The following is a 20,516-nucleotide window of genomic DNA, read 5'->3' as shown; positions in this document are numbered from 1 at the left end:
CAAATGATCAGATAGCTGAATCTTTGCTTTATTCACCCTGCATGGCTGGTGGAGGTCTGCCACATGCCAACTGTTAAAACTACTTTGTTTCTTAGGGCTCACAACACTGAGTATTAATTGAGAAAAGATGCTGCAGTACCCCACAGTCAATTAAACTGGCCTTTCATCTCTGTCAGCATTCATTATTACCAATTAACAACCTAAAGCCATGTTACAAATCCTCAGAATTTTGTTAATAGATTGTTCTCAAAAAATAAGACTTGTCATCTCACTTCAAGTAGGGTAATTAAAATTTTCCAGAAGTGAGCAATTAAATCAATTTGCATTTTTTAATTTTGCAAAAATACTTTATGAGTACTTCAACACCAGATTTACTGAACCATTTAGGTGAGAGTGACGAGGTGATGCCCTAAAGAGACCGTTCCAAATGCTTGTTATTTTGCCTAAAGATTATACTTAAGAGCATCACTCCAAATTTGGAGTAGACATCTGATTTTTGAGTGGCTGTGTTGAAATTTCTTTCTGAGTTCACGATAGGTATTTTGCCGACGACATATCTTCCACATTCAATTGCTGAATGCAAATAGTTTATCCTACACTGCATACCAAGTAATAGTTGGGCTGCGTAAGTCTAAGTGATGGCAATAAGTTGAACAACTTATGCAATAGCTCCTATTACTGTCTAATATCCTTTCTCATGCCAAATGCCGAAACCATATGACTATGGTAAGGCACAAGTATAAAATGTACAAGTCCATTTCTCCCATCAACCACTGCTGACAAAGATTTGGTGAAGTTTCCCGTGTTCAAGTCCCTTGAAATCTACAGTGAATTGGATCTGTACTCTCCATGGAAAGACATCACTTCTCTACATGACTGCAATTTCAAGGATAGCTCAGCTTTCGACTGTGGTCACTTAGATCAGACTGTTCACCACATTGTAAATGAAAAGCACACACAAAAATTGGCCACATGATTCAAGGCAATCCCCCTAACTATACACAGTGCTGTGACTTGGCTGTCCAACTATGAAATCTCTTAAAAAACAAACCAACTGAGGTCATTATTTAAATAAAAAATCTTTCATCATCTTCTTCTCCTCTTTCCCTTCTATTATAAAGCCAACTCTTTGTAACTATCTCAAAACAATTATTTACATTACAAATGTTGCTACAGTTCAAAAAAGTAGTTTATTAGACATGAACACTTTTGAGACATCTTGAGATTATGAACTGTGGTGTATAAATGCAAGATTTTTTCCTAAGGATCATTTTCATCATCAAAATAACTGTAAAATTTAGCAATAATCCCACATGTTTCTTCAAAGCATTCTTACCTCTCAATAGCTTTAGATTGAGCAAAAGCTGGCATTGCCATTTCTGTGAAGCTGGATTGGCTACTAATAGTGTGCGAGAAAGATTGAAACTTTGAGTTCAATTCTTGCCTTTTGATGAGCTAATTTTGTATTTAAAAGAATGCAGTTATTTTTGCTCTTTCTCCTCCAGAGTCCCCTAGAACATAAAAAAAATGAATTCCACCATGAGATAGCATTGGACGTCCATGGTTAGCACTGCTGACTCACAGCAGCAGAGACCTGGGTTCGGTTCAAGCCTTAGGTGACTATCTGTGTTGTGTTTGCAAATTCTCCCCGTGGGTTTCCTCCAGGTGCTCCAGTTTCCTCCCACAATCCAAAACTGTTCAAATTGATTAGATGGATTAGCCATGGAAAATGCAGAGATAGGGTGGGTCTGCGTGGAATGCTGTTCAGAGGGTTGGGTCAACTGGATGGGCCAAATGGCCTGCTTCCACACTGTGGGAATTCTATTTCATTGAAAATTCCAAATTCTGAATAAAGTCAAATTCCAATTTGAATTTGATAGATTGCATTCTATCTCTCATAATGTCTGACTTGCCTAGCATTATCAACCCTATTAGCTTTCATAGCCTCTCGTTCGTTCTACCTGTGTCTTGACAGACATTTGCCTCCTCCAGTGTCTTATAATGGAGTGTGATCATATTTTACAAATTCCTACAGATCTTGTACAGACTTTCAACTCTGGTCTATGTTATTTTTCTCCAACTTCAATCTACCACGTATTCCCCACTTGTACAGGGACAGACGAAGATAAGATTTATGAAAGGTAACCATGAGGATGAAATTCACAGTGATAAAGATAACTTGGAATAAAGGTTGTATTCTAGGATGCCCTTGGAGCAATAGGAGGATTTGTTCATCAGAAGGAATTATTGTATAGACAGAGGCATATCACAGGACACAGAATGGAATTTCTTATGATGTCTGTCAGGACATCAATATTGTATAAAAGATCATACAGGAATACTACAAAGAATTAAAACAAAATGGGAAACCAGCATAGCATCGTGCCTTTAATAATAAATCAAATATCACTGATTTGATCTATTTGGCTACCAGTAAACAATACCGTCATTTAAAACAAAATCTTTAACTAGGTTATTGGAAACTTACTCAGTTCTCGAATATTTATCTACCACTTTTCAATTGCACGCAGTAAGATACAATGTAGTGCATGTTAAAGAGAAACACTGTCATGCTCAATTGAAAACTGCTAAAGAAACAGCACGGCAGTGCAGAAACCCTGTCTCAATTCAAATCACCTTGCATGGCTGTGGTAGCAGTTCTGATCAACTTATCCAATAGTCATTACTGACAATTTTTTTCCACAACACTTGGGACTTGAGCATTTTTGGCAAGTCAAGCATCAATTTCCCAACCCTAATTTCCTTTGAGGAGACCTTCTTCTTAAACAGTTGCAGTCCATAAAGATGAAGCTTTTAACAGTAGCATGAAGGAAGCACAATATATTTTAAGATCAAATTGCAATTTGGGAGGAAAATTACAGCTAGTGTTCTAAATAGTGGAAGGCTATACAGTTTCCTAATAGTTGAATTAGGAGGCGCTACCAAAGAAGCCTTAGCAATTTTTTTACAGTACTCCTATACCCGGAATACATTGCAACCATGGTATTCCTCTGATCAAAAAGGTGAATGATTAAGCTAAAGAGTAAGAAACTATTATAGCTTATCATAATTCTTACATCTCTTGATTCTGTGAGCTGCACTCTGATAGTGAAGAATCAAGAATTGATGATTACGACAATAAATCCCCATGTATGAATAGCAGTGACGCAACTGGAGCTCACTGAAGCTCAATATAGTATGTTTTTTTCTAATGGCAATTATGTTTTGACTTTTTTCAAATTGTTTGCAAGCACAAAGCTAAGAACACCTATTTACAACAAATTACTGTCATAGTGCATTCAACCAATGATTTCCAAACACTACAGTCTCTCATACACAGACACAAAGCTACGTTTATATGAACAGAGACAAATATAAACTCATCGGTTATATTAGAGCAATCTTCCAGTACCTCCAGCACCTCTTTGTTAAAAGTCATTCTTTCATCTCCCAATATATCCCACAATGTTTTGACTATTCTTCAGGCACACTCCCTTTCAAGAGACCCAACATATTCTGTTCTCATCACTATGATGTGCACGGTCTCATTTGAGAAAGATCAGCATCCCAACTTGAAAGACATGCCTTTTCTTTGAAGACCATGGATGTCACAAAGTGTAATGGATGTATATATCATAGCATTGAATCATTTGCAGTGTTTCTGAATCCAGAAATAAATCCTAAATTAACAGAACTGAAATAAGTGCTGCATCCAAAGTTTATTTTGTTTTGAATGAACTGATTTCCAACAATCACTATTTTTATAACATTAATAGATCCACACTGGTGTGTCTTTAAGTAACCATTTTAACACAACATCACTAGACAGTGCAGGAAAAAGATAGCCAGTGTTTCCACCCTTAATCAATATTCACTAATTATTGTTGAGAAATTTCAGATGAGGATAAATTACAGCTGGTTTCTTTTGACTCTAAATTCTTATTGCTTCCCAGCAATCACCGTCAAATGCATATAAAGATGTCCATATATATGACAACTTGATTGATGTACCCTAGAGAACTAATGCTCATGGCACCAAGCTGCAACATAAATCAACAAGAAGAAACTAATCCAAATGGGAATGCTTAGCAGCCTGTGATGAAACCTCAAGATCTACAACATTTGAAGTTGGATATAATTGTAGCATTAAAAACTGGTGTGTTATCATTTCAATCAATCAAGCACAAGGTAACAATATTTTCATTGCTAATCACCATGTATTCAGACACAAAATGACAAGCCTAATAAGACTCCTATCTAACACCACATGAGGGACCTTAGTGGATCTCTTTAATTACAACATATGTTATGCAGGCTGCAACAAGGCACAATTCACTCAGAGGCAGCTGAGAGAACAGTAGAGAGGAGAGATCAAAGGATATTGAGCTGTTCAGAAGTTGGTACAACCTTTAGAGCAGTTTCAACAACTGTTGTAACCTCAGAATTATTTCAAGACTGATCTGATTGGATTTTTCCTTACATAGCAACTTGGTTTATTTGAGATGTTGTCAGGTGACCAATTTCCTACTCTGAGATTTTCATTTGATATTTCAGTCATAGCTGTGATTGTTTAATAGAAAGTTCATACAGATTTATAATCGCCATCATCCTACACTATCTTCAACATTGTGGCTAACATTCTTAGGCTACTTTGTCACTGCAAAGAAATATTCATCATCTTTCTGCCATTCTCTGCAACTCAATTTATCTCAACTTAACATTTATCTCAATTTTGTCTCTCTGCTGAAGACAATAACTTAAAAATAGAGACAAGTACAGAGTGTAAGGCACTTCGTTATTAGGGTGTAACAAGGCTGATCAATCTAAAATTAATTATATAATCCTACCTCCTGACACTCTCCACCCAAACTTCTCCACATCTCCTTTGCTTACCTGCCTCCCCCAACCCTGCGATAAACATACAAAGTTCAGCAGGAATCAAATATTTGTGGAAGACTTGTTGGTTTATTTCTGTTGTCTATCCTGAGGGCACCTTGACAAACTTGTTCCAACCTCATAATGCTGCCTCAAATTTCCTGATCCATTGTTGCCTCAGTTGCAACATGCTCATTCAGGATAAAGTGATGAAGGGGCTTCTATCCTTTCGGTGGAACAGGTTATCAGAGAAGGAAATGTGCTTATAACATGCTGATAGGAGAGGGAAGGGAAAATGTTTTCGCTGGAGAAATCATATTACAAGTTGCAGAAATGGAAGAAGATTCATATATGATGGCTGATGGAGTAGAAAGTGAGAACAAGGGGAACCCTATCATGGCTCTGCAGGAAAGGGGAGAGGTGAGAGCAGACATGTGGGAAATGGGTCTGACATAGTTAAGGACCCTGTCAACTTCATTTCAAGAGTAACCACAGTTAAAGAGAATAGAAGACAGTAGAAGCGCTGGTGCCAGGTTGGTTCCCGAGAACCTATGCATCAGAAATTGGAAGAATGAAATGGAGCTCTTGCAGGAGGCTGAGTAAAGGAAACAATAAAGCAGCTGATGTGCTTATGAATGAACATTATCAAGCAAACTATCATGAGAAATGGAGACAGAAAAGTGGACAAATCGAAGCAAAGTGTCAGGGATGAATGTGTAAAGTGAAAGTGAGCTTAGTGCCAAAAAAGTAACAAGTGCCTACTGCTGTTGGTGGGGACAGGGGCGGAGGAACAGCAATGACCATGCAGAACAGCTAAAGAAACTTGAAGCCACTTCTTACAATAGAAGCTGTTTAACTGGCATGCCTTCTGTGTATTACAACAAAACCTGTTATGTCTATCCACAACAACAGAAATCCCAGAAAGCCTGAAAACTGTCTGGAATCCCAGTGATATCAACATCTTTAAAGCTAATTATCAGATTATATTCACTGTGTGCTTCTTATCATATCTCTATTTCCAGCAATAATTGTAGCAGTGATAATGGGAACTGCAGAAGCTGGAGAATCCAAGATAACAAAGTGTGGAGCTGGATGAACACAGTAGGCCAAGCAGCATCTCAGGAGCACAAAAGCTCCTGAGATGCTGCTTGGCCTGCTGTGTTCATCCAGCTTCACACTTTGTTATGTATCTCCAGCATTCAGCCACAACCACTCACGAGGCAATATGTTGGCTTTGCCAGACTGTTCATTTGAGAAGAAAACATTTTAAAGCTTTAAAACTATTTCTTTGTTTATTATGGTAGCTGTCTTTTCCCTAAGATGGCGAATTTTAAGACTGGGGACATACTTTTAAGGTGAGAGGACAGAGATTTAAAAAAGACATAAGAGGCATTTTTTTTTGCAGAGGGTGGTTCATGTGTGGAATGAACTTCCTGATGAAGTGGTGGATGTGGGTACAATTACAGCATTTAAAAGACATTTGGATGGATGCATGAACAGGAAAGGTTTGGAGGGATATGGGCCAACAGCAGGCAGGTGGGACCAGCTTAGTTTGTGATTACGTTCAGTGTGGACTGGTTGGACCCAAGGGTCTGTTTCTATGCTGTATGACTGTTTGACTCGATGACTCCAAGAACTGGGGGGAGAATAAATTAATTCTACACGTCTGATATTGGCTTTCAGAAAACATCTGCGCATCTTAAAACTTTTCCTACTGAAATCTGCAACATAAAGCACCAAATAATGGATCTATTCTGAAAATGTCCAATCTTATTTTTATCCAATAGATGACTTCAATCCCACCCTCCTGCCAAGCTCACTGATTTTGAATTCACCACTGTCAGCTGAACTAATAGTTAATGCTTACAAATTCCAATCTGGAGAGAAAGCTGATTTGTCCCATGGAACAGAGGCCTGACTTTTAGCATACTGGAACTGATCAGTGTATTAAAAAACTGCAAAAATTAATTAACGCTTTATATCTGTAGACATTATGTGCAGTCAACAATGCATTACACAAAAAAGTTGCATTAATGCATTTAAAAGGCTCAGATAGCTGGAGGAATATATTCACTATGTGCCTTTAGAAGCTAACTGCAGTGCTTTCACACCTCACTTCCACCTGCTGTTTTTTTTTAGTAGATGGCTCCGTCAGAAAAATGCCCTGCCAGCATCAACTGATAACATAATAAAAACCAAAAGAACTGCAGATGCTGTAAATCAGAAACAAAAACAGAACTTGCTGGAAAAGCTCAGCAGGTCTTGCAGCATCTGTGAAGAAGTTCTGAGAAAGGGTCACCAGGCCAAAAACGTTAACTCTTGATTATTTTCTTCACAGGTGCTGCCAGACCGGCTGAGCTTTTCCAACAACTTCTGTTTTTGTCAACCGATACATTTCTCAGTTAAAGGCTGTCAAAAGCTCCTTCTGGGCCCATTTAACAGTGGCTTTGATTAGCCGGTAGTTGATTGCTTAAGTATACAGTGGTAAGATAGTTTTATTCTCCCTCAGAGTCTACTAGACAGGAAAAAGGATAGATATCAAATTCAGAAGTGACAAAGTGGTTTAAAAGCTCAATAATTAATTACTTCACAATAGAACTGCATACAATAAATGCAGGTGCTTCGAGTCTCAGCTCCTGCTCTGGCTTGGCTAGGATTTTGAACATGCTGGTAACATCATGTGTATCCGACTGCTTTAACTTAGGGTGTTGAAATGGGAAAGCTAGGGTGTAAATGACCTCTAACATTCAGTTGATAGGCTGTTCCACACTTTGGGTCAGAATGTGCCATGAATATGCTCCACCCACAAACACAACAAACTGTCTCAGGATTCACCATACATGATAAGTGCATATTACCAAGGTTTCTACTGGAAGCAGTTGGGCTCACTGTAGGGGGAACAATAGTCTCCAATGGTGTAAATGGATCAAGAGAGAAGTACAATCCTGCAGTTTTGACCTGCAATGTTAACTCAATGTGAAAATTGGCTAACGTTGGCATAGTTAGATTAATTTTTTTTAATTTTTATACAATTCCTTTTATTGTAATACTCTGTCCCAAAGCTTTTCATTCTGGAGGCTTTAACATTTCCTCCCCCTTTTAACATATAGACCTTTCCCCGAGATGACAGTAAATGGCCAGAAGCAAGTCACTGGAGACACAGAACAAAGTTAAAGGCAGCTGAAACCCAGCGAAAAGACCGATTTGTCCTTTGAAATTCAAACAAGCTAAAAACCTAGACTGAAACTTTGCCAATTGCATGTTGGACATGATCAGTATATAAATCATAGATGCAATAGAGTTGCTCAACAACTCCCTACACTGCCAGGATTCCAAGTAAGGACTCAACAAGATGTGAATTAAGGCCGACTCTCAAAAACTCCATAATGTTGCATACTTTACTTTAAAACTTTGATTCTCCACATTACAAGACTTCTTTTTTCTGGCTTCTTTCATTCTTGAGCTTCTGCATACCATTAAAAGAAATGAGAAAAGAGTATTGAAAAAACGGGTTCTTGACAGGGCAGATGTTGCCATTCCCTGGTTAACAAGTCCCCAACCAAAGTCACAAGGTAAGGGTTTGACTATTTTAAGGCTGAGATGGCAAGGCGTTTCTTCACTCAAAGGGTAGTGTAAACTTGGAATTTTCTACCTCAGTGTTTTGGTGCAGTCAATGCTAAGATCAATAGATTTTTCAACACAAGAGAAATCAAGAGATCTGGGAATCAAGCAGAAAAGCAGAATTGAAGTTAAAGTACAGCTGTGAGCTATTGACTAGTGAAAGACGCTCAGAGGTTGCTTGGTTTATTTCTGCCCTGTTTCTTACGTATTTGTATCCTTCAGAAAGAAGTTTGGATATAACTGTAAGAAGTGCAGACTACTGTATTGACTCCATTGATGAATGATCTCCACAAAGATCCCAAATAATCTGTAGCTAATTTTTTTTTCCACATGCTTAAGTGTTTATCAAAGTTGAATGTTGAAAATTTTAAACAGGGGCACACATTGCCTAACAAGAACCTAACAACCTCAATCTTGAAAATATTTGAAGACCCTACCCTCTGTCATCTTCACAGACAGGAAGTTTAAAAGTCACACAACTACTGAGAGAATAGAAATTCTCTTCATCTCCACCCTAAAAAAGGTGAATGCTAACTTCAAAACAATGTCCACTGGTTCTGGACTGGGCCACACAGGAAACATCAAAGATCATTCAGGATCACTTCTACCAAGTCACTTCTCATTGTACTAAACCCCAATGCAAAGAAACCCAGTCAGTACAATCTATCCTCATATGACAACCCACACATTCCAGGTATCAATCTCCTCGGAACAGCCGAAGTGTTCACATCTTTCCTTAAACGAAGAGACCAAAGGTGCAGATGATATTCAAGATGTGGTCTCACCTGTACATTTTACAACTGAAAATAACATCCTTACTTTTATGTTTAATCCCTTTCATATTAAAGGATAGCATCCCATTTTGCCTTCTTGCCCTGAATATTCTTGTATCTGTGGTGAAAATTCAGCCCATGATGATATTGAAGTTCCAGAAAGGTTCAGAGGTAAGCTACAAGGTTAATACCCGCTATAAAACATCTTAGTTGTTGAACTAAACCCAATGAGTTGGGTCTCTACATTTTAGAGTAAAATAGATTCAGTAAGTTATCTGATTGAGGATTCTAAAATGAAGGGAATAGACTGTGCTCCTTTTGGCAGTTGTCCTAGTTAAATAGATTAGGAAGGTCAAAAGATCAGAAGTTTATGTTGCATAAGGTCAGATTTGGTTAGAAGCCTAGACTTAGAAGCTTGTATTTAGAGATGCATAAGGCAGACAAAGCACTCCATTCTCCCCTGGCCACAGCCAATACTCTCACATCATTCTAGTGTCTGTTGACCAGGTGAAGATCTCTCCTGACAGTCTAGTAACCAGTTCATCTTAGTTTGTCCTCATCTTCTACTTTGAGGTTAAATAACAGAACATAGTATTTTCTTCCAGAGAATAGTAAATATCTGGAACAGATTGACACCTTGAAATGGACATCAGTCTGCTAACCCCATTAAAAACAAGTTGGCATTTTTTTTCTGGCTGAAGCAAAGATGACCTTTTATTAAAAGATACCTATTGCAGGAAAACTAACATCAGTATGGTCACCTGCACTACTTTCAATTGCTTGGACAAGATACAAGGTAAAACAGTTGCATGGGACATGTTGGCTGGACAAAAGGGCATTTATCTGTCAGCCACACTCATACATTTGCACATTCCCATCTAAAGAATCACTGAAATGGTTCTGTTTACTATTTTCAATCTTTCAAGCAATTTTAAAAGCCTTTTTTTAAATTTTCCGCCTTTTTCTACCAATTTCTACTGTTTTTTTTTTCAGTTATTCAGAGTATTTTTAAGACCACATCTCAAAGGCTACATGCAGTTTTGGTCTTTTTTAAGGAAGGATGTAAAATGCATTGAAGGCAGTTCAGAGAAGGGTTACTAAATTGATGCCTGGAATGAGCAGGTTGTCTTATGACGAAAGGTTAGATAGACGAGGCTTGTTTCCACTGGAATTAAGAAGCGCGAGAGGTGACTTGATCGAAGAGTTATCGGGATACTGCCAGAGTTGGTGAGTTTTAGGTATGAAGGCAGATTGGACAGACTGGTTGTTTTCCTTGGGGCCAGAGGACAGTGAGTGGGGATGTCATTGAGATGTATCAAATTATGGTGGTCATGAATAGGGTAGACAGAAAGGAACTTTTCCCCGTGGTGGAGGGATCAATGACTGGGTATACAGATTTAAGGTGGAAGCAAGGAGATTAGAGGGGATGTGAAGAGTTTTTTAAAAACCCATTGAGTGGTAGGAATCAGGAAATCAATACCTATAATGGTGGTAGAAGCAGAAACCCTCATTACATTTAAGAAATATTGTGCAGTTGTGATGCCGAGGCATACAAGGCTATGGGTTGGGAAATGGGATTAAAAATATTTAGGCATTTGTTTTTGCCTTGTGCAAACTCAATGGACCCATTTTCCATATAGCTTTACACAACTTTATATATCTCAATCATGTTCCCCCTCAGTTTCCTCTGCAAAGGGCCTATTCTGCGCTGTGGACCTCTATAACTCTTTGACATATATGAGCTCTTAAATGGTCTCGACAAGATGACATGAAAATTACGTTTCCTGATCTGTTCTTAGTCAGGCCCAGGGGGAATAAAATTTAAAAGTCACTCTTTCAGAACAGACATGAGGAGATTTTTTTCTTCTATTAAAGAGTTATAATATTTTGAAACTCCATCTCAGAATGCGAAGGTGCCACTGTTGGACTGGGGTGGACAAGGTCACAAATCACACATTACCAGGTTATAGTCCAACAGACCTGTCTCGGAATGCAATGAATCTGAGGGCAACAAATATATTTAAGGTGATGTAAATGTATTCCTCTGCCTGAGAAGAAACCAAGGTTTTGGGGTAGATAGGAATTTGGAATTTGAAACATAGACAGGTCAACCATTATCTTATGGAATAACAGAGCAGGCCCACGGGACCAAAATGACCTACATCTGCTCCTAATTTGTATCTTTGTATGTATTAAGCTATTCAATCATGGTTTGGCTTCAGAGTATTGTATTTTTCTTTCTATAGTACCTCTTATTGGTGTCCTGTCTCTTTGCCCTAGCCTCAGTGTTTGACACAGCAGCCTATTTATTTATGGTGTGAATCACAGTAAGCCCGAACCTGATTTGACACAACAGCTAATGTACACGCTAACTCAACAACAATCATTGAGTTAGAATCGAGAACAGAATCTTGGCTGTTTTATCCTCCCTCTAACCAAAAGGCACTGAAGCCAAATTAACTCAGTAATTCAGAACACCATTGAGTTCAAAACTAGGTCATCACTAAGAGATAGTAAGAACTGTCAATGCTGGAGTTAGAGATAACACAGTGTGGAGCTGGAAGAACACAGCAGGCCAGGCAGCATCAGAGGAGCAGGAAAGCTGACTGGAAACGTCAGCTTTCCTGCTCCTCTGATGCTGCCTGCCCTGCTGGGATCCTCCAGATCCACACTAGGACACTAGTAATCTCTTCATTTCAATGACACAATCCATTTAGGCCAACTATGGAACCGCAGGACAATTAATGTTGACTAAATAATAAATGCAGTCATTTAATTCTAAGATTAACAGCGTGTCATCTTGATATCAAAAACTCCCAAAAGAAGCTGAGGCATGGATATTGGCACATTTCACCAGTACTTAGACCATTTGCAGCACAAGCTGCTGATACAGCAGATTATGATAATATTTTGAATTGAGCTTTAGGAACCAGCCTGACATAATCCTGCCTGAGAGGCACTGAGTGAAAGAGCAGAGAACATAGATTGATTTATTAATGTCTGAAAGAGGTGAAATTCTCCACAGTGATAGACAGAACACATCATCAATTTCATCTGCTTTTACTTTATCCCCTGGAGAACTATACATAAGCGATCAATAGAAAACCTCTCCACGTACCTGGAAGAAAGAGTACTGGAGGAAAGCTTCTGATCAGCATCAGCTGCTGGGCAACAGAACTGATGTAAGACATTCTCATTTCTGTAGAAAAAGATGCAAGAAAATCAAAATTAGTCTAATTCCACATTTATTAAAACAAAACAGATATTTATGAATCATTAAAAGGATCTACACACCAATGCTATTGATTTTTAAAGTGACTCATTCTGAGAGAGTAGATGATATGGTAGGCTGGTACACTGACTTCAATCTAAATTAAACAATGGAGGAGTGAAAGTCTAACCTCTCTACTGTAGAAATGAGTTTGGGCTCAGAAACGGCACTTAGCTAGTTGAGCACTAATTAATTAGCTTCACTTGACGAAGTCACAAGGGAGATCAAAGGGAGCAACAGAAATGTCACATTAATGCCCTAGCAAGCACCACTTCCCCACTGGTCATTGTTAAACTATGTGTTTTTTTTTCTGTTCTGTCAAAACAAACGGGCCTACTAGCACATCTGCCAGTTTTTAACAAATTTATATACACTTAATACATAATTCATAGCATTGAAGCAACAAGGCACATATGCAGAACATGAAAAGAACATACAATGAGAATTTAAGGTGTGAAATACTCATGCAGCAAGGCAAACTATTTAGCTAACACAGAGTTGAAGAAAGTGGGCATTTTGGAGAAAACAGCATGTAACTAGTGAAGAACTACAGAAGTAATCAGTGCTGGGGCTCCTATCCGAGATAAGATTTACTGGCATTGGAGAATGTCACTAGGTTCACTCAGCTGTTACAGGGTCTCAGGGGCTATCTTATGGGGAGACACTGTGAGTATGTTGAACCTGTACTCATTGGAGTTTAGAAGCCTGAGAGGTGACGTTACAGAAACACACAAGATTCTTAAAAGATTTGGCAGGATAGATGCAGAGAGGTCATTTCCCCTTGTGGGAGAATTTAGGACCAGAGGAAATAATTTCAGAATAAGGAATTGCTTGTGAAATTCTTTACCACAGAAACTGTTAAGGCTGCAACGTTAAGTATATTCAAGGCTGAGATTAATTTTTAGTCAGTAAAGGAATCAAGAGTAATGAGGAAAATGCAGGAAAGTGGAGCTCAGGATTATCAAAATAGCCAGGATCTGATTAAATAGTACAGCACACTTGGTAGACAGAATGTCCTCCTTCTGCTCATGTGTCTTATGGTCTTATGACCACACAAAAAATGTCACCCAGCAGTATTTCTAGAGAAGGAGAGACAATACCAAATCTTACATCAATCAAAAAAAACAATAAATTTTCTAAATACTTGTTTTCATTAAAATTGAACTCTAAGCCCCTCTGTTTGAATTTCTAGCTTCCGTAAATTACAAAACGTGAAGATGGACAAGCAGAAGTGTAGTTAACCAATGATTAAGGATCACCAACTTGACTGGAAGACAAAGTCACAGATCACTGCCTGCAAACCCATTGCTTTTCTTAACGGTCACTTCTAGTTAATAACCTATTAATATAGTATTGCACATGGGCTTGCCACTGTTCCATAACATTCCTCATATTTATCCATGCAATTTTCAATATTGCTTTTGAACTGAATGTTCCATGAAAACAAGTTTCCTGTTTGAGCTGATTAAACAATTTCTTCATTAGTCCATTGAATGAAATCCTCAGCAGAAACCTGCATCTGACTCCGGACACTGATCACTTTAGTATACACGGCAAGAAAGGCAATTAACTATCCATTTAAAGTGAGCCATCCCAGATTTTTCTCTTTATGAAATCTCTTTGAAATTCATTGTTAAATTCATTATGGTTTATAGAAGCTACATCTGAAGTCATTCATTAGGTTCTACGAGCTGCTACGAGAGCACAATGAATTTGAGCTTCTTTGGAGAGCACATTTTGGTGTCTGCTTCTCAGACTGCTGAGGCCATTAACACTAACTACAAGCTAGTAGGGACTTGTTCTTGTTCAGCATCCTACCATGTCCACTCATTGGCAGAGATTCAGCGATCACCTACTTCAACACAGACTTGAATCAGTGATTTACCCATTATGCCATGGGAGAGCTTTTTGTTAAAAAAGTCAAAATCAGAAATTGCTGGAAAAGTTCAGCAGGCCTGGAAGCATCTGCGGAGAGAAAGCAGAGTTAGAATTTCGAGTGCAGTGACCCTTCCTCAGAACTCTTCTTCAGGTCACTGGGCCCGAAATGTTAACTGTGATTTCTCTCCACAGATGCTGCCAAACCTGCTGAGGGTCTCCAGCAATTTCTGTTTTGGTTTCTGTTCTCCAGCATCCGCACTGCTTTTGGTTTTTATTGTTTTTAAATGTTTAAGTTAAAATCATAGACAGCGTCAGCAGTCAACAGAGAGCACCGCAGCGTTTCTCAAATTTCCAATAAGTAGTGGTGTACCAATGCTGTTACCCAGCAACCTGTTTAATGGCAGCTGTTTCACTATGTCTTACATATCCTACAAACAATTCATGAACCTGCAAAGAAGCTCCCGACCAATTACTACTTCTCTGACTTCTTATGTAAAATGCATTCTTTAATGCAAGCTTCATTCTGAAATGGTCTGATAAACATATAATTTGTCAAGGTATGTTAGGTTGAAGCAGTCTTTATAAGTAACAGTTAGAAAGGCCCAACATGCAAATATATGGATCACGGCCATTTCATTCCACAGACAACACTGAATGCAAATAACAAAGTGTAATAAGGAAGTCTCACCATCAAAGCCTGTTTGAAAGAGGAACAGTAACCACAGGATGATCTTTTTAAAAGAGAGCCTTCTCATCTTTTTTTGAAAAAGATCAAACAGCTGCAAATAATTTCCAAAATCATTCACATATCTTCTCAGACTTGATTTTCTTGATTTTTACACACATTTTTGTTTGAAGTGTAGAACTTGATGAGATCAAGATAAAACTGACCTGGATGAGTCATTGAGCCTGACTGCGAAGGAACAGCTGCAAAAGTACATTCATTCTTGTGAAGAATTATTATGCCTGACGATATGAGAGCAAAATTAACATATGAACATAAAGTTCAGACTATGAAAAGGCTGTTTGGCTCATTAGGCGCAGTCCATACACCATAACTCTATCGTGCATTTGTTTCATTATCAATGACATTTAATCACCTACCTTCAGAAACATTCAGACTCTAATCTTTCTTCCTAAGAATTGCCAAGAATTCCCCCTAAGGTCCTCTTAAAGTTCCCACATTTCTTGTGTTGGAAAAGCTGCCTCTACAAATTTTTTGCCCCATCTCTTGCAAAAAATTTCCTATTCTCAGTAATTTTTTGAGATCCAAGTTCATCCAGGACATGAACACAACACTCCACATCTGCAACTCCACATTCAGACTGTCAGCCAATGGAAGCTACTGTTTGACTCCTCTCCCTTAGTCTCTCCTGAGGCCCTCTACAAGTGACCAAGTTGTATTATCATTCTGCCCTCCCAAAGCCACCAGAATGATTATGGAACCCACAATTTGTTGTTTCTGTCTGAAGGGGACCAGCCAGCCAATTTTCCATGGTTTTTCTGCCAGTCATATTGGACACATTCAATTTGCACTACAAGATCACCACCTCATTTGAGCACAATGCAATGTCTAGAGAGGCAACATATTTTGTAACTTACACCCCAATCCATGGAGAACTTGAAAAAATAACTTCTGAAAATCCAGGCTGTACTTTGTACAGAATGTCAAAATCAGTCATTTGTCATTTCTATTACATAAACTGATTAAAACTACACCAATATTCTCCTTTTAATATCTCTGGCACCTATCTACATATTATCACTCTTCCATTCAGAATTCTTTGCACAAAGTCCCACATTCACTGAAGAAAAAAGTCCGAGACTACTGGGAACAAAGGTTGACAAATCCCTGGACCTGATTCCCCACATCCCAGACTCTTAAAAGAGGTCAACAGCAGAGATAGTAGATGTATTGCTTATTCTAACATTGTCTAGGTTCTTGAGAACTCCCAGAAGATTGGAAAACCACACATGAAGTGCCCCATTCACGAAAGAGTAACATAAAAAGCAGGAAATTATAGATCAGGTGGTCTAATATCCATTGTCAGGAATCCATTGTTAAAGACTTTGAACCTGGGCATTTACAAAATCATAACAAATCAGGCAAAATCAGCATGGTTTTAAGATAGATAAGTGAGTGCCCGTGATTTGAAGGCATAATTTCACTGGGTATGACATTCGGCAACCCTAGCAAACCTCAACAGAGGTCAATGGAAGTGGAAAACAAGATGGAGGGGAATCTCTCCACAGTTGGAATCACACCCAGTTCAAAGGAAGATGGATGTATTTGTGGAAGGCTAATCAACTCAGTGCCATGACAATCAGTGTGGGCCTACACACCTTCATAAGACTGTAAAATATATGAGCAGTATTAAGCTATTTGGCCCATCAAGTCAGCTCCACCATTCAATTATAACTGATATGTTTCTCACCCCATTCTCTGGTTTTCTCACCATAATACTTGATCCTCTGACTAATCAAGAACCAACATCAGACTTAAATATACTCTTTGTCTTGGCCTCCACAACCTTCTGTGGCAATAAATTCCACAGATTAAGCACACTCGGATTGAAGATATTCCTCTGCACCTTAGCTCTAATAGGTCGCCCTTCACTCTGAGCTTTTGCCCTTGGGTCGCAGTTTCTTCTAGTAGTGCAAAACATCTCCTCCACATCCACTCTATCCAGGTCTCACAGTAGTTTTAATCAGATCTCCCGCTTAGCCTTCTAAAATTCACTGAATAAGGATGCAGAGTCCTCAACTGCTCTTGTATGATAAACCCTTCATCCTTGGGTTTGTTCTTGTAAAAATTCCTCTGGAACCCTCCCCCCCAACCCCCATCCTTTCTCAGATACGGGACCTAAAACTGCTCACAATATTCCAGATGCAGTCTGATCACAGCATTGTACTGTCTCAGCAAAACATCTCTACCCTTGTATTCTAGCCCTCTCAAAATGAATGCAATATTGCATTTGCCCTCATTACTGCCAACTGAACCCACCTGTTAACCTTAACAGAACCCCGAATTAGGACTCCTAAATCAGTTTGTGCTTCAGCTTTCCAAAACTTTTCCCCATTTGGAAAATAGTCTATGTCTCTATTTTTTTGACCAAAGTGCATAACCTCACACTGTCCTAAATTGTATTCCATCTGACACTTATTTACTTACTTTCCTAGCCTGTCCATGTCCTTCTGCAGCCCCCTTACTTCCTCAACACTACCTGTCCCTCCACCTATTTTTAAGTCATCTGCAAACTTTGAAACAATGCCCTCAGTTCCTTTGTGCAGATCATTAATGCTTAATACAAATAGCTGTGGTCCCAACACTGACTCCTGCAGAACTCAACTGGTCACCAGCTACCAGTTGAAAAAGACCCCTTTCTATCCAGTCTCTGCCTTCTGCTAGTCAGCCAATCATTCCATACCAGTCCCTTACACCTCAAACAGTGGATTCTTACCTTATTTAGCAGTCTCCTATGCAGCACCTTGTCAAAGGCCTTTTAGAAATCCAAGTAGATCACGTCCACTGGTTCTCTTTTCTCTAACTTGCTTATTACTGCCTCAAAGAATTCTAACGGATTTGTCAGTCATAATCTCCCCTTGATGAAGCTATGCTGACTCAGTCCTATTTAACATGTAATTCCAAATACTCTGCAATTTTATCCTTGATGATAGACTTTAAAATCTTACCAATGAACAAGGTTAGGTTAATCGGTCTATAATTTCCTGTCTTCTGCTTGCCTCCCTCCTTAAACAGGGGTGTTACAGTAATCATTTTTCAGTTCTCTGGGACCCTTCCACCTGAACAATCACCAGCAAAGCCTGCACAATGTCCTTAGTTATGTCCTTCAGAACTCTGTGGTGTAATCCATCTGGTCTGGGTGGTTTATGCACCCTTGGCCATCAGTCCATCTTAACGGCAGAAGTGGGGATGTTCACTGATGATTGCAACTCCTCAGTTACTAAAACAGTTCATGTCAACATGCAAATTAACCCAAACAGCAAACAAACTTAGGCTGATGGCTGGCAAGTAACAATTCTATCACAAAATTGCCAGGCAATGACCATCTCCAACAAGAGAAGATTCAACCATTTTCCCTTAACATTCAAAGGCATGACCATCACTTAAAACTAAACTATCAGCAAAGAGATTACCATTGGCAAGAAACTGAATTAGATCAGCCACATAAATATTGTGGCTACCACACCAGGTCAGAAACTGGGAATTCTGCGGCAAATAGCTCACCTCCCAAAGCCTATCTGCCATGTAAAAGGCATAAGCCAGAAATTTGATGGACTATTCCCACTTGCCTAGATGAGTGGCTCTCCGGCAACACTAAGAAATTCAACAAGCAGCCCACTTGACAGTTACCCCAAGTATCACATTTAATATTCACTCTCTCCAAATTGTGCAAGTGCACACAATCTACAAGATGCACTGCAGCAACTCAGCAAGTCATTTTGTCAGCAAGTTTTAACAGTATATAAACTTCCATTCTTCTCCTCCCTTAAAGCTATCCAATCTCCTGGAAGAGATGAAAAAACCAGAGAAGTGGGCAGAATCACAAACTCAAAATACATAAAGACAGGACTCGTTTGATATAGGAGATGGTGCTCTTCTGAGAGAGTAGTGGATTTGTTGAACAGGCTGCTAGTTCGTTTTGTATGAACTTGGTTAAAAACGTAGACCAACTCGGGAAATGAACCCTGGAAAAATCCTCTTCCACCCATTGTTCTAATGCTAGAAATGTTGTACCATACTACCTCAGCTAGAAACAGGATCAGCTCTCACTTTCAGAAAATCAGCAAGCCCTGCTCATACCATGAGCTGCCAATCCTCTGTATTCTGTGACAATAACTAACTCCTGATATCTAACCTGGTCTGTCGTTACGTGATTTGAGCTGATGATTCCTGGTCCATCTTAACCTTTCTAAATTGTAACAAATTGTCTGTATAAACATAATCTAATTCCTTCCACATTTTAGAAAAACTAATCAAATCTTCCCTGAGTATATACTTGACTAAGGTGAGACATAGTTCTTATAATACATGTTAATGAAGGTGTTTTAAAATGGGGATTAACCTTCCATTGCTCTTCTTCACCCTTTCTAATATTTCATTATAATCTGAAAGCTTAATATGCATACTCATTTAGCAATGACAGCTCTTTTGTAACAGGATAGGATTGCATTTGATTCAATCTCAGTGGCAGCACCTGAGATAATTACAAAGTAAATGAAAGGGATACACTCTTAAGTGCTCTTCTGATTTTCTTTGGACAGTGACAGCGATGAAAAGCTGCAGAAAATGACATGGTGGTGTAGTGGGGCGGTTGGTAGAGGAAGAGGAGGAGGAGTAGTAGAGATCCTGACTTGCATGAAACAGCATGGAATTCTACTTCACTGAAACGGAGAGGATAACCTGGATATGTATGAGTGACCAATGTTTGCAGCAGTATATTTTATCAGTCATTTCAGGCTTGTGCTCCACTAATAAAAGAGATGCAGTGTTGTGATATTCAAATTAAACACTGTAAGGGCAAAGAGAAAGGTTGGGACTGTTTCACATGTTAAATAACTGAATGGTTATGAGGGTTAATGAAGAGAGCCGCAGTGACGTGATAGGCTATGTGGATGAATGATTATTTGCTTATCCTCTTTCAAGGTCCTTCTCTAATTTTCTTCAGTGAAGAGCGCAGACTAATAATTGACCTACATTCAGGACTTTTACCAATCTCACTCCTTAATCAATTACCAGATAATGCAGCAGAACAGCTTGTATTGGCTTCCTTTCTGATATTTTTCTCCTCTGTCTCTTCATAGTACTTCTCTCAAATGCTCTGTATGTATTAGCAGGTACAAATGCAAATCCAATATCTACCTTTGGCAATGACATTGCTGCTAATTCCCCGGAAGTTGTTACTTTTCTAAGTCTTTTGCCAAAGAATCCTCAACTCTTTGCAATTGTGTTATATGTTAAGTAACGGGCATTTTTCCCCAAAACTGATATGATTAACTCAAATGCTAAGTGAACATACTGGCCTCCATAGACCAAATAAAAATCTAACAACTATTACACCCACAAAAAAGTGAAC

The 20,516-nt window shown here is 38.8% G+C and overlaps 1 protein-coding gene across 1 annotated transcript in view; it reads right to left on the bottom strand.

Annotated features, from left to right (window-relative positions):
* LOC125461090 (IQ motif and SEC7 domain-containing protein 3-like) overlaps nt 1–20,516 on the bottom strand; it is a 566,563-nt gene that overhangs the window by 452,946 nt on the left and 93,101 nt on the right. The window contains exon 2 of the mRNA XM_048549465.2: nt 12,388–12,468. The gene's annotated coding sequence lies outside the window, so the exon portion shown is untranslated. The remainder of the gene's footprint in view (nt 1–12,387; nt 12,469–20,516) is intronic.

The sequence above is a fragment of the Stegostoma tigrinum genome, chromosome 18 (assembly GCF_030684315.1).
Source record: "Stegostoma tigrinum isolate sSteTig4 chromosome 18, sSteTig4.hap1, whole genome shotgun sequence".
In the NCBI taxonomy this organism is placed as follows: Eukaryota; Metazoa; Chordata; class Chondrichthyes; order Orectolobiformes; family Stegostomatidae; genus Stegostoma; species Stegostoma tigrinum.
Note: the sequence above shows the minus strand (reverse complement) of the source record. Positions and strands in the feature narration are given on the sequence as shown.